This window comes from Tupaia chinensis, unplaced genomic scaffold (genome assembly GCF_000334495.1).
Source record: "Tupaia chinensis unplaced genomic scaffold, TupChi_1.0 Scaffold150215_1, whole genome shotgun sequence".
NCBI lineage: Eukaryota > Metazoa > Chordata > Mammalia > Scandentia > Tupaiidae > Tupaia > Tupaia belangeri.
The window spans coordinates 78,333-84,644 of NW_006210054.1; the positions used below are offsets into that span (position 1 = coordinate 78,333).

General features: G+C 38.6%; 1 pseudogene; it reads right to left on the reverse strand.

Moving 5' to 3' along the window:
* Window positions 1-1,683: 1,683 nt before the first annotated feature.
* Window positions 1,684-1,910, reverse strand: LOC102490237 (protein kish-B pseudogene; annotated as a pseudogene).
* Between the last annotated feature and the right edge of the window lie 4,402 nt (window positions 1,911-6,312).

Consider the following 6,312-nt stretch of genomic DNA (forward strand, 5'->3'; position numbering starts at 1 on the left):
TGTGCACTTTTCGGTACATTCTGGTGTGAAAATGTTTCAAAATATAACAACTCAAGAGTTTAGGTCAAGATGACCCACCCGGTAGGCTGTAAAAACTGGTCTAAAATAGAACTGTGGGATGGAACCCACAGTTTAAAATATGAAGTAGCTCTAAGCACCAAACTTAGAGACATTAGCCCTATTCAAACCAAAAGTCATTAAAGCTACAAAATAACAAGTGCAAAACATGCTGAACCTGTTCCAGGGAGTGACATCCCCTTTGGCCAACAGATCCCAAACTCACACCCACAAGGTGTACCTCTTCTCTCCTGTCCCACTAGATTGGCCTTCTTTCATGGGAAAGATCCTCAGAAATGACGACAATGCAAAACACATGAATCATTAAAATTTACCCAGTGGGCCAATTCCTGAAGAGATAACAGCCACAACTCTGAGCTGATTAGACATGTAGTGTTTTCTTGATGGCTTTCTATGGTTCTAGAAACCCTCAAAGCACTGAACTGCATATGTTAGAAGCTAAACTTCATAGCAGCTTTTATTCTTTTAGAGTAAGCACAAAAGACAATTTACTGCCACGAAGGAGTTGACTGTAGCTAACACATCCACAGTTAAGTTTACTGTAATGGACAATTTAGCTGGAAGACCTATGCCTATGCTTATTATAATATTTAACGTTAACTTTTTTCGATTTCAGCTACAAAGCTCTGTTATCCTTTCCTTCAGAGAATACTCTCAATTTACTTGTGGATTCTATGAACTGTCCAAACATGTTGACGAATACCAGCAACTTCCCTCACTTGAATTTCTCATGTTCTTATAGCAAATAGAAATTTCAGACACAACTAAAGAATACTGCCATATGAAGCAAATTAAGAGTGGCCAAGAAAAACAAGTAATCAACTAAAAATGGCCATAACAGCCCAGATTTAAACAGAGTAAGTTTCTATCTTTTGTAACAAAACTTCCATCTAACATCACAATAAAGTCTTATACTGGATGAATTTACTAGTATAGGAATATATATTCTTGTTTAAGTCACTGTTTCCTGGTCTCATCACAGATAGATAATGCCCAAATTTTACAGAGGCCCGGATTCTCTTGGCAAAACTCTCGAGCTCCTAGCACAAGACACAGCTACTTAATCTGCTGTCTTTCTGAAATGAGGGCTGTGCCTCTCTCGCAGTTCCCAGATGGGTATATGAAAGATAAATTTCTAAAGCCAAATCATTTCTTGGCATTGGTTCCCCAATTTGCCAAATCCAGATCAGACAGAAAATTTAAGTCTTGAAAATGAGCTCTCCCCCAAAGAGGTCTGAACACAACCTATTTCCTTCTTAGTGAGCCTCTGTCTGAAAAAATCCTGAAAAACAAAATAGGTGACAAGTATTTAAGCAGGAGGTATGTAATCATATCACCATGGGGGTTAATTTATCTGGGCATCAGATGCTCTCTGCCAAGGACCAATTTACACATGGACCAAAGGAATTTGGCTTCCTGGAGTCCCCTGAAGCATAAATGATGTTCATGACCATAAGATTTCCCCACAGAGGGTGGGGGCAGATGCGTGGTATCATCCTGGGGACTTTGATGATTTTAGCTGAACTCTTCTATGCTGGGTCCAGGTGCCCGACAGGTTGTTCTCCCCGTCTCCTTGGCTGGCAGTCGATGAGTTGGATTCTTTGGAATTCATTTTATGAACAGCACGTAAAAGGCCATTACAACACAGGCAATTGCCATGACAGCATGCAGCCTGGTTCCAATCACAGCAGCTTTGTAAGAGACACCCCAAACTCCTTTCTTCTCTGATAGCAGTCAGGTTTTAAGCTGAGGTACTTTCTTGAAGTAGGCACAGGTGCAACAAAGAGGAGCCCGAACACCAAAATCCCATCCAAGGAATACACATTCGTCATGGCAGCTGGGCCTGGGCCGGGGTTTGGGGTCCGGATGCAGAGGTAGTGGCGGCGGTGAAGACGGGGAACCTGGCTGCCGCTTGACACTTCCCGATCTGGGCCGGAAATTCATATTTTTATTAACCTAAGTTTAATATGTGTCTTTCATTTCTATCAGTGAATAAATTTGTGGTTGCTCATTCAATAATGTCTTTAGCCCATTCTCATGTGTAAGTGCCTGTTCTCCCACAGGGAGGCTTTCTTTACTCTGTAGAGAGCTTTATATAGAGGAATCTTGGAACAAGGAACACCATTTCTCTGACCTACTTGATTCACCTTCTCTTTCAGCTATAATTTTAGAAACTGCTCTCTGTCCAGGATTAAGAAAATGAATTCATTTTCGGTAAGTTGTTTACTGGTTTCCCCACTTGTTTTACATTGTATTTAGGAATTTATGAGGGTTCATAGATTAAAATGGAAGAGTAAAAATAAATAAAATTCAGCATGAGAAATGCATAAAACAGCAAGATAAAATTGGTGTGGTGAAATAGGCAGGTTATAAGACCTTAGAGCCCTGTAAGATGAGTACAAATTGGTCTCTAGTCTTTCTGATGCCATGGGAAAAACACATTTATTACATGGTTTGAATTGACTCTAAGGGGAGAACATGCCAAATTCTCAGAGGATATGAATCAAGACATAGTCCTTATTGGTCACATAGATGACAAGTATCACATAGAGTATAGTGTTTAACAACTAACCTGAAAATGCACACTCAGTGTTCTACAGTGATAACTGTTACTGATTGTTAAAACACAAACCAGTCAGTAGCTTTTTCTACAGTTGCTAATATAGCATGGCCATAGACAGCTCTTAGAAGTATCCACTTGATGCATAGTTTAAACCTGGAATGTGTGGCAAGAGAGTTCCTAAAGAACTCTCCATAAATTCTTCTCAACTAGTGTATATGTGCTAATTATGCTGCAGACTGTCTAAAGTTAAATTTCCTGACCAATATAGTAATGCACTGCATAGCAGTATTTCAGTGATGTACTGTATGTGTTAATGTGGTTCAAGATTATAATGAAGCCCCAAAATTTCTGTTACCTTGCACGGTTGTAGCTATCATTACCTTGTAGGCTAACATATTACCCACATATTTGTAGTAATGCTTGTGTAAATAAACCTGTGTTGCCAGTTACATGTAAGTATGCACATACAATTATGATCAGTAAATATGTGTACTTATAAAGGTAAATATAAATAAGTATAATTCTACACATATTTCTATTTTTAAATCATTCCTGGTTTACAGTAATGATGCACCTTTGTGAAATACAGTGTTTTCTTTGTTTTGTTTTGAAGTAATTGTTTTTACTTATCTATTTATTTGTTGTCACTTTTGAGCCACCTGGTCCAGGACTTGAACCACGGTCAGCCATGTGGGAATCCAGAATGTTCACCACCACTGCTGGCTTATGGTTTTTTATATTACGTTGTCATTGTCTCTCTATTCTGTTTTTTGTTTCCTTTGCTGTGCTGAAATATTTTGTCTTATGTAATCAAGTTTCTCTATTTTTGGTTGTTTTGTCATTGCCTCATGGGTCTTATTTAAGTAGTCTTCACCCACTCCAATCTGTTCTTGTTCTACATTTTCCTTAATAGTTTTATAGATTTGGCCATTATATTGAAGTCTTCAATTTATTTTGAGTTAATTGTAACTGGTAAGAGATGATCTAATTTCACTCTAATACTGGTGGATATTCATTCTTCCCAGAACCATTTATTGAAAACTCCTTTTTTCCACAGGCTTCATCTGTGGCCTTTGTCAAAAATCAGTTAGCTCTACATTTTTTTTTTCTGTTTACTTTATTCAGTTGGCCTGTATTGTATGTCTTCTGTGTTTGTGCCAGTACCATGCTATTTTGGTGATTATGGATTTGCAATACATTTTAGAGTCAGGAAGTAAGATGCCTCCAACTTTATTCCTTTTGTACAGTATTGGTCTGATTATATGAGTCTTTTGTGATTCTGCATAAATTTTATAATCATTTCTCTGTAGAATGTTGCTTTTTTGTTTGTTTGTTTGTTTTTTGAGAGAGATTTTTGCTATAGGGCGCGTGCACTCGCCAGACAGACAGAGCGATAGAAAACAAGAAATCACCCCCCAGAGGGGATGGCCACACAGCAATCCCTTCTCCTCCATTCTCCTCTCAGGATCTTGGGCACGCACGCATATGCGCCTCGCGTGAGTTTAAGCCTCCAGGTCCGGGACTCGAACTGCGGTCAACTACGTGGGAGTCCAGCAATATAGCCATTACGCTAACTGCTGGTCCTGAATGTTGCTGGCTCTTTGGTAGGAATTGCAAAGAATTTTTAGATCACTGTGGCATAGTATTGGCATAGCACCTATGTTGATTCTTCAGATTCATGAAAAAGACTGTCTTCCTGGTTTTTGCATATTTTTCAAGTAACTTGTTCAGCTCTTATAACTTTTTTCATTGAGGTCTTTTACTTTCTTGGTGAGTTTTCTTCCAAATAGTTTTTGTGGTTATTGTGAAGGGGATTGCCTTCTTCATTTCTCTCTCAGTTTATTCATGCTTAGTGTAGAAAAATGCTACAGGTATTTTTAATTCCCCAAGGCCTTATGTACTTGCTAGAGAGAGATAAAGAAATAGAGAATCAGGAAGATAGAGAAAGCACCCCACAATGGGGCATAAAATGGCCATCGTGGACTATAAACCTACCTGAGAATTATCCTCTGGACTAAACTGACATAGCCAGAGTCCTGGAGATGCTGCAGTCCCTTTCCTCCAATTCTTTTTCCCATCAGGATTTTGGATACATGCACATATAGACACATACACATGCACACATACACACATACACATGCACATATACACACATACACATACTGAATGTGTTTCCCAAGCCATCAGGGCCTTGGATTCACATGACAGGTGGTTATGGGGGATCTGGCTCCCTAAACATAGTATTTAAGACTATACTATGGGGATAGCCTACTGCAGATTTTTTTATGTTGGATTTGTGTCCTGCAACTTTACTGCATTCCTTTATTTCATCTAAGAGGTCTTTGGTGGAATCTTTAGGTTTTTCTGTATACTGGGTTTTAGAAAAATGTAGAAAAATGATTCATGACTTTCCTGATGAACCATTATATAATCACATCAGCCACAAATAAGGGCAACTTAATTTTTTCCTTTCCAATTTATATGCCTTTTATTTTGTTCTTTCATCTGACTGTTTTAGCTAGTACTTCCAGTATCTCTGTTCAAAGGGAGAGAAGAATGTGGATGTTTCTGTCTCCAACAAGTGACTTTTTTTTTAGTGTAGATCTCCTGGTGATGAGTTATCTTAACTTCTTTTTGATTCCCAGATGTCTTTGTTTTATGTAATTTTTTCTGCTTAAGGGATTGCTAGCTCAATAGAGACAGAGGAGGAAAGGAGAAAGCATCCCCCAGAACTGACTTCCAATAAGCCTTTTTCAGTTCTTCCTGGGTGGCATTGAGTTTGGCCCCTAATACATCATAGTAAGTGATTCTTTTACCCCTTCCTACTGCCATTAAGTGGGCTGAAGCTAGTGTAGGAGTACTTAGCTTTTGACACCTCGGTCAGCTATTTCTCCTCTAACTCTCAGCAAGGATTCTAGAAAGTTCCTGAATTCTCCTTTTATAAAATTTATTTTACTATCAACAGTTCTCATTTGTATATATCTTTTAAGTCTATAAATTTATTTATGCATAGTTTAACTTTGTCTGCTACTTGAAATATCTGTATTATTTGAGTGATTTTATTTCTGAAATATGGGTTACATTTTGCTTTTATTTTACTGAATATGAATTCTAAATTTTTCTCTGGATATTGTAAATTATACATCATAGAGCTTGTGAATACTGTTATATATCTCAAAAGATTAATTTTTATTCTGCAATTTGGTTAGCTGGCTAAATTCAAGTTCCAAATTATATATCCCTTTCAGTGGTGTGGAGTTGATTCTCTGTTCCTTTCATTTTCTTTTTTTTTTTTTTGAGGGGTTTTTGCCATAGGGACACTGCGCTCACCAGCACATGCGCTCACCAGGTAGAGAGAGACAGAAAGCGAGAAATCACCCCCCAGAGGGGATGGCCACACCACAATCCCTTCTCTTCCATTCTCCTCTCGGGATCTTGGGCACGCACGCACACATGCCCAGCGTGAGTTTTAAGCCACCAGGTCCGGGACGTGAACCGTGGTCTACTACGTGGGAGTCCAACGACATAGCCATTATGCTAACTGCTGGTCTCTCCGTTCCTTCCAGTTTCTAATAGCTGCTTTTTTATAGGTCCCTCTGGGTTCTGCATATGTGTATTCTAGTAGTTCACTAGTAATTTTGATGAGTTTTATATGCAAATCCTGAGGATTA